Source organism: Falco biarmicus, chromosome 11 (genome assembly GCF_023638135.1).
Source record: "Falco biarmicus isolate bFalBia1 chromosome 11, bFalBia1.pri, whole genome shotgun sequence".
Classification (NCBI taxonomy): Eukaryota; Metazoa; Chordata; class Aves; order Falconiformes; family Falconidae; genus Falco; species Falco biarmicus.
Window position 1 is genome coordinate 20,817,907 of NC_079298.1, and position 8,716 is coordinate 20,826,622.

The 8,716-nt window shown below is 55.2% G+C and overlaps 1 long non-coding RNA gene across 1 annotated transcript in view; it reads right to left on the bottom strand.

Annotated features, from left to right (window-relative positions):
- Positions 1-8,231, bottom strand: part of LOC130157204 (uncharacterized) — a 14,378-nt gene extending 6,147 nt beyond the window's left edge. Inside the window, exons 1-3 of the long non-coding RNA XR_008824731.1 lie at positions 7,874-8,231; positions 6,087-6,248; positions 440-673 (exon numbers count right to left, since the gene is read on the bottom strand). This is a non-coding gene — a long non-coding RNA (uncharacterized LOC130157204). The remainder of the gene's footprint in view (positions 1-439; positions 674-6,086; positions 6,249-7,873) is intronic.
- Between the last annotated feature and the right edge of the window lie 485 nt (positions 8,232-8,716).

Here is an 8,716-nt window from a genome sequence, read left to right on the forward strand (position 1 = left end):
CCCCTCCCTGAGCGACAGCCACGTGGGGTGCCCCTCCGGCACCGCCTGTCCCTGGAGCCTCGTCCCCATCCCCGAGGGGACAAGTCACAGCGTAGGACACCACGTTTCGCACCGTCCCTCAATCCCCGCGGGGAGCGAGAGGCGCGGCTGGGGGTGCCGCTGCTGCTGGGTGTCCAGGGAGGGACAGGGCCGTCCGTGCCGCCTGCGCCGGAACGGCGTCTCCCTTTTTGCGGGGTCCCGGGCAGCGACCCTCGCGGCTGGGGTGCTCTGCACGGGGAAACCATGGAGGTGCCGCCGGCGGGGACAAACCCGACGTGCCGCTGCCCCACCGCGGGGCTTGGTCAGGCAGCCGCGGTGCCGGGCAGCACCGGCACCGGCACTGCTGATGTGCCTGTGACGGCTCTAACGCTACCTGCGCCGGGAAGTGCCGCAGAATTACCGAGGGCTGCCCCGGCCCGTCCTCATCCAGCGTTCCCCGGCTGTGCGGAGCGCTGGCACGTCTGAGGAGCCAGCGTTTACGTTCACAGTGCTGGGGCTGGAGGGACATTTACAATAAACCAGCCCGGATTCCTGAGGACATTTTCTCTTCCAGCTGCTTTCTAAATATAGCGCACGGCAATCCACTACCCAGCACCGCGTCCTCGGTCTTCACTTACAGATATTCAAAGTCAAGCTAGAGGAAAAAGAGAGAGCGACAAAGACAAGATAATTTTAAAGGAAAAAATATTTAACGTGAGCATCGAGTATTTAAAATCCACGTCTGCATTAAGGTCACCCGAACAGCGAGAAGGACCGTCTATTCCTATTTTAAAACGGCCGTCTTTTCCACGGGGACAGTTGTTTGCCTCCTGACCCATCGATAGCCTATTAATACAATTTAATTTTGCAGTTGTTTCTGTTTAAGAGTGTTTGGAGCGGATTGTTTCTTTTGTTTATGATCAAACAAACGAGCTCTGGTAATCTTATGTTTTATCTCCCTAACATATGGAAAAGCTATTTATCCCAGCCAATCACAATAAAGTGAAGAAAACCCCATTTTATGGAAAGGTATATATCACAAGTTTGTTCATCATTAAAGATATGATTACCAGTGAAAACCCTCCGAAAGTGGCACATTTATGATTCCAGGAACAGATGGGGACATCCATTTTCCTTGCAAATACTTTTGAAATTGCTCTACTGGTAGCAGTATAAAAATGATATACAGATGCCAGTGCCAACGAAGCCGGGACAAGAGGTCCAGATTTACACAGCAAAAGCTTCACATGCGCTCTGTCAGCTTTGATTGATCTGCACTATACCTCAGAAACTTGTTGACTAGGAAAGGAAACAGCGCAAATAATTCACTGCAACAAGGCAGATAATTCACCCAGCCAATCGCTCCGCTCCGCTTCTCCGGGCGGTGACATACGAGTCCTCCTGCCGCACAAAGAAGCATCATTCTCCAGCGCGAGCAGCGGTCGGTGTCACCGAGGGGGGAGAGGGGGGAGGAGGAGAGAGGGATAGGGGAGGGAGGCAGGAAGGTGGGAGCAGCGCACACAAAAGGAGAGGCGAGGAAGGAGAAGTTGCTTTCGGGCAGTGGGCGCAGCCACCTACCTTTTCCGAGCGGAGCCCGGGCCGAGCCATTCAGCCCCAATCGTCATTATCATATTGATTAAGTTCATCAGAGAGCAATTTTAGGTTTAACGCCAGCGGATTGGGAGAGGGAGCAAAGAATTATCTAAGAAAAGCACAACATTCTTACCGCAGGGACGTTTCCCTGTTCCAGTTCATTGAGGGAGTTGATTAAGTTTAAATGAAGCAGACACTGGATAAAAGTAAGGGTATTGACCACTGGGCAGCGCGGTCTGTGCTTGAAAAGGCCTGATACATGCAGAAAAGCAAGATTTGCTAAATGCTCTAATCTTCAATCAAATCTTACATCAATACAGACAAAGTTTGGTAATGAGAGATTCAATGAAGCATGCGGGAGAAAGAATTAATCCTCTTGGTCTAAACTGGGTTCAACTTTGAAGCCTGCTCCGAAGGAAAGACAGTTATCTAAATGCTAAATAAGAAACTTATTGTACTTTTCATGGCATGCTAATCTTTTGTCTATCTCATCTCTATTATTTGTATGCTCATAGGCGGCAGTTGTCATGGTGATTATATCAAACCACTTCTGTGCGGATGGCTGCGAGGAGTCAGGGCCTCCCTCCAGCCCTCCGCCGGGGCCAGCCAGGCCTGCCCGCAGCCCTGCGAGCCCGCGGCAGCGCCCGCACCCGCACCCGGCCCCGCACCGGCCCCGGCCCCGCCGCTCGGCCAGCGGGGTCACGGCGGGGCAGAACCCCCGGCACCGGCGCTTTGGCAGCACCGACCCCCGACCCTTTCCGCTTTCCCCCTGCATCACCCAAACCGGAGCGGTCTCCCTCCATGGAGAGGTGCTCTTTCCCTCCTTCTTCTTCCTCTCTCTCTCTCTTTTTTTTTTTTTTTTTTTTTTTTTTTTTTGTATAAGCTTGCCTTGATAAGCTTTTGATGTCACAAATCAAACACTCGCCAGGAGGTAGATAATGGGGAGTGTGATCTCCTCTATTTGTACATAGACAGCGCTTTTGCACCGGCGCTGCCTTGAACCAGTGTCAAACTCCCCGGGCTTTGTTGGACTCTGCCCGCCGCCCCCTGGCCCGGGGAGCCCGGCACCGCGGGGGGGGCCGCTCCGCTCACCGCCCGTCCCCGCCGGGAGCCGCAGCTCCCCCGGGCTCGGGCAGCCCCTGACAAGAGGAATTAAGATTCATGTTATGCAAATGCCGAGGTGAGCGCAGACACTCTAACCGCGAAAGGTTTGGAGGAAAAGAAGAAAGCGGGGGCGGGGGGCGGGGGAGACAGAAAGAGCGCAGGGATTATTTTTTTTCACGGCACGCCGTTAACACTTCCAGGCAGCCGCCGGCAGCAGGCACCGGGCCCACGGGCAGCGCTGCGGAGCCTCGGCCGGGACCGCTGCGGGACGGGCTGGGGGGAGCGGCCGCCCCGGGAGCCCGCGCCCAGCCCCGGCCAGCGGAGCCGGGCAGAGCTACCGCGGGAGGGGGCAGAAATCCCCAAGCTGTCGATCAGACATCCTCATTTCTCCCCCGGTACCCGGGAGGGGCTAACGGAGGCTTTTTGCACAGCTCCGGAGGGGAGGCTGCCAGCACCGATAGGTGGGTGCGGGAAAGAGAGGGGGGGGCTTCCCCCGGCTTGTTCCCTGCGACATAATAATCTGAGCGCACAAGGGTGGCACCCGAGCTTTTATGTCTTTTACAAAAGTTGCTAAATTAAGGCCGGATTAGGGCTCCCTTCAGGATTTGTGGGCTCTTTAAGAGGCTGGGAGCTGCTCGTATAGCCCGCCAGTGCTTATGAAAAGCTTAAAAAGTAATAAAAGGGGGAGTGATCCCGAGAGAAAGTAACATGTATAACTCTTATTAAAGGAGCAGCGAGCGGGGCTGTGAACTTGAATAACTGTTTGAACTTTAATTTGTTCATTAACAGGATTTGCCCCTGACTGTGAATGTTATTACTTCTCTTAAAAGCGAGGTGCAAATGCAAAGCCATAATGAAAGAGCCTGGCAAAAAGTTAAACGCCTCGTAATTACACCAGCCTCATTGAAAACCTAAAGTAATACAAAAGTGAAGGAAACGGGAGTCGGGCTGGTACTCGCCCACCGCCCCAGCCCCGGCCAGCAGCGGTGGCGAGCGCCGGGCCCCAGCTCCCAGCCCCACGAACCCCCGGTAGCTCACTCTAGCTGTATGTGAAACGGTTGTGTTTAAACAAGTTCAACACCTTTAAAACATTTAGAAAAAAGAATCCATGTTTTTCTGTTTTCCTTCTGCTCGGTGGGGGAAACCTGGTTTATTCCTCTAACCGTTTTAAGTCTTGAGTGAAACACGGTGTCTGAAGTCTGATCTAATCTGCATGTTTGTATCCTAAACAGGGCACATTAGCTCCTCTCTCCCCCATCACACCGACAGTAGATAAAACTCTGGAGAACCGGAATAAAACAAACTACTACTCCTCTCAGAAGGTATATGACTTTGTACTGATGCGTTTGCCAGTTAGCTCCGCGCTGGCTGTCGTTTCATCTGTCACTTATCCCTTTCCCGGGCTTGTCAACTGTGTTTTTATAGATTCGCTTGTGATCTGCATCCTTCCTCAACAGGAACATGCAGCCAGGTCGCAATTAAATATACAGATACACGAGCTGTTAGCAAGATTTCACCCTCCCATCCGCAGCCGAGCCGGAGAGATGATTGCCCTGTCACTTCTTTAAGCTTAAAACGCCTTAAAACTGGCCGGCGGAGCGCCGCGCCGTTAGCCGGGCGCTCGCTTTGTCCGCCCCCTCCCGCCACCGACGGCTTCTTTGAGGTATTAACTTCAGCGCCCCCGCCGCGCCCCCCGCCGGTCCGCCCGGGATCGGGGGGCTCCCGCACCCGGGAGACGCCGGGAAACGCGGCTGGGCACGGCCTGGAGCCCGCCGGAGCAGCGGGGCTCTGCCCCCCGCCGCCGGTGGCAGCGGGCACCGGCTCCGTAGGAGCGGGGACGCCGGCCGAGCCAGACTCCGCAGCGGTAGTTCGGAGGGGAGCAAAAGCGAGACGGCGCTGCGCAAAGACCGCGGGAGTGAGAACTCCTCTGCTAGTGTAAAATGCTTTCGTACTTCCACAGCTGCATGCACGTTAAGGAGATTATGCTATTTTAACACTACCAAGTGGAATAGTTTCAATTACACCACTATAAATAAAGATATACCCTGGTTTTTTTACTATGCCCTAATTATTTACTTCTAACATTTTTTCGGCACCATTGAACGCAGAAAACAACAAACCCCAAACCCTACTCAATCAAATCGGTAGTCAGAAAAAAATGTCATATTACTCACAAAATAAATCGTTTCAACTCTACCTGTCCATTCTACTGTGGACAGTCAGCACTCTCACCCCAGGGAAGATCTGCAAAACCAGCAAGACCCAGCTACCACCCGAGAAGAAATAAACACAGCCTGTCTTGAGCAAGAAGGCATCATACAGGAAAGGGATGCCACTTTCTGCACTTTAACTCATCAGAATCGTGGTACTAACTTGGAACTGGAAAGAAACCCTTCCAAAATACCCAGCTCTCAAGATAGTAGCATCTTAGCCAAAAAATACCTTCCTCTGCACCTGGAGGTGAAGCAGCAGGCTAGGCAGAGCATGAAACACAGGTGGAAGGTGTTCCCTGCAAGAAACAGGACAAACTCAGACAGCTGCATTCAGTGCCACATCCAAGTGGCTTTCAGCTCCCATCACCCTGCCACCATATCATGAAAACTCTGGGCACGAGTGACAGGACCATTATTTTTAGCCGTGTCCCTGAATAGAGAGTCCCAGCTTTCTCACCGGGCAGAAAAAAAAAAAAAGTGTTTCTGGCAAGGGTTGCTAAGTAATAGCATACCCAAGCTGTAATCTGGTTAGTGACCAGCATGAAAGTGTCCCAAGAACGGGAACCTCACTGTGACCTTGGCCTTGCAATGAGCACACGCCAGCACAGGCTGCTGTGCTTACAGGCCGTGCTGTGCTGTGCTGGGCCTGCACAGCATTTCTTGCAGGATCAGGGCAGGAACTACAGCTACGTTGTCCTGAGGTTCCCCCATCTAACCCCTGACGACTGCTTTACATTTGAAGAGAGTTTGATACAGGGCAGACAAATTACATCCAAGGCTTCATCAGACACTGATTAAATTGTTCAGCTTCCCCAAGTGGACTTGATTAACTGCAAACTTGGAGCTGGATATCACTTTCGCACAGGCACCACAAGCCTCCTACGTCTGCTGGCAGCCTCAGCAGCACGCTGGCGGGAGGATGACAAAATGGAGCCTGCCGAGCCACCCCCTGGAGACCCCTTGGGCACAGAGGCAACTGAGCCTGCTCAGAAAGCAGCCGATTACAGGAAAGCAACACCCTCGCGGCTCGTAGGCCCCCAGGATGTGTCACCTGGTGGTCAAGAGCCCATCAAAGTCAGAAAAGAGTTTAAAAAAAGAGTAGGCATCTATTTAGTTGGCAGGACGCATTTTTCACTTTCAGCAGGGCAAGGTGCTTACCGCTCCTAGCAAGGGCTTGGCTGAGGACTGCGCACGTTAGGCCGCAGGAGTTTGTTATCAGAATATAGGAGGGCTTTGCCACAGCTTCTCCAGGATGAGGCTGGTTGTAAGATGTGCCTTCTACCTCTAGCTTCTGCTCCGGTACATCTCTGGCACCCTCACCTTTGAAGACAACATGAATTTTGCTTTAAATATGCACTGGCAGATCAATCCTCTATGTATTTCTGATCACATAAAGCATGCAATTCAACCTGCAAGATATATGGATTGTAACATTTTTATAAATCAGCATTTTACACAGCGCAGCCTGCTCTTGTGAGCTAACCTTGTCTTCAGAGCTGATAGTTCCCAACACCATAGCTTCAAAGTGAGTGAAATGGTGAGACGGCACTCTAGAGCTGGAGTATATCTCTGAAAATGAGTATATAAATACTGCACAGTGCATCTGAAGTTGATTTATGAGATAGTCAGGAGTTAAAATCTTGAAATATTAGCAAAAATAACTAGACCTTTAAATCCAAGAAACCCTTAGGCTGTAGTGAAAACCATTGACGTACGAAAAGCATCTGTATTTCAATGATGGTGCAATCACACACAGGGAAAAAAAGACATTCATAAAACTGTTTTTCCTTTCCTGCAGACAAAAAATGAAAGCAATTTTGCACCAGCTGCACGAAATGCAGCTTCCTAGCGAAGCGTTTGCATTTAAACTTTCGGTTATTAGCCATTCAACTTTATATCGCTGTGTGAATCCGCTTGCTTCTTCGCGGAGAAAATAATAACAACCGCAAACAAAAGGCAGCCCCGGTCCGGGGGGCCTGCAGCCTGCCAGGGTGGCTCCCCCCGGGCGGCGGGTGCAGCCCGGGGCCCGGCACCCACCGGGGCCGCGCGGTGCGGCGGGGGCTCTGCCCGCCCGGGAGCTGCCCCGCGGTGCCGCTTACCTGCGCGGCGGCGGGACAGGGCAGCCGGGCTCTCGCTGGACGAAGCACGGGCAAGGGAGGGGGGCAGGAGCAGGGAGAGGACCCTCTTCTCCAGGAGCTGCTCCGGAGGGTCCCCCTCGCCTCCTCCCCGTTTTCTTTCCCGGAATCGGGAAGAGGGAGCCGGCGTGCGCGCGTTGCCCTAACCGGGAACCGCTGCGCGTTGCCCCAGGGGCACGGGGGGCTGCCCTGCCCTGCTCCCACGGGCACGGACACGCCGTCCTTCGGCGCCGGGGCACCCACCGAGCGGCAGCGCCCGGCCCGGGAGCACCGGCAGCACGGCGCGGGGATCGTAGCCCCGCCGCTCGGCACTCCGCTGCGGATTCACCCCGGCGCCCTCCCCAAATATCGCGCTTTTTTTTTTTAAATAAAATTACTAATGCACTCGGTTGTATCATTAAAAATTTTTAATGGGGAAAAACACGCGGGGACTAAAACCCGCAGACGACGGGAGCAGCACGGTGGCACCCGCGCCTCACCGCCAGCTCCGGCGACGCGGCTGCCGGAGGCTGCCGGGGTTACGTCCGCGGCCATTCGCGTCCCCGGTGTAGCTCAGATAGAAATATATATTTGATGGCTATAATGAGACATATATATATTTATAATTAGCAAACCTCCCTAGCAGGTTGCGGGGGTCGGGGGGCCGCGCATGGCGGCGAGCCCCGCCTCAGCGCCGAGCAGCGGAGCGGGCGGGGGGGACGCTCCGCACCCGCGGGGAAGGGCCCGGCCGGGTGGGGTGGGCGGAGGGGCAGGCCCCGGGGCGCGGCCCCGCGCCGGCGGGCAGGGCAGGGCAGGGGTAGCGGTACTTACGGTGCCGCGGCCGGCCCTGCCGTGGGACGCGGAGCGGGCGCGGGCACCGCCGGGGCGCGGAATCGCCACCACCGCGCGGGAGCGGCGCCCCCTGGCGGCTGCGGGGGGAGCGGCCGCGCGTGTCCGCGCCGCGCCGGTGAGGCGAGCTCCGTCCCTCCGTCCCGAGCCCCGATGTCCTGTCGATGGCCGTCACTTGCGCCTCTCCGTCCCCGGGCTGAAGCGGCCAAGTAGCGCTGCGGAGTCAGTCGCCTCCCGCCGCGGCTCGGGGGTCGGGCACCGGGCGTCCGGAGGCGCCCCTGCCCCTCGGAGCCACCGCGCCCGCCCCGGGCCCGCTCCCGTCCCCGTCCCGAGGCCGGGCTGCCCGCCCGCGCACCGCAGCGGGCCCGGCCCAGCCGCCTCCCCCGGCTCGGCTCGGCGCGGCTCTGCCCGCACAGGGAGCCGCCCGCTCCCCCCACCCCCCCATCTGCAATCCGCAATCAAGAGCCCAATTTTGTCATTTGGAAACACTAATTATCTAATCACGCCACGCTGCAGAGCGTACTTGTCTGCCCAATTAGCTAGGACAATTATTAAAATTCGGAGGCCTAATTATGTCTCAATTTAATGCTGGCAAACTCGCGTATAGAGCAGTAATTAAAATCCTCTCCTTGGCTCTGCCTTCAGGGCAGCGGCTGATGAGGACCTGTCAGGGGCTGCGCCGCTCCCAACCAGCCGAGCGGATTGTGCAACATGACCCCGCATTGTTAAGTGTGTCAACATATTAACCTGAATTCCCTTCAGCCCCCGTAATCACATTTGGTAGGAGGAAGAAAAGGGGCTAAAACATGAAGCATTTTATTAAAA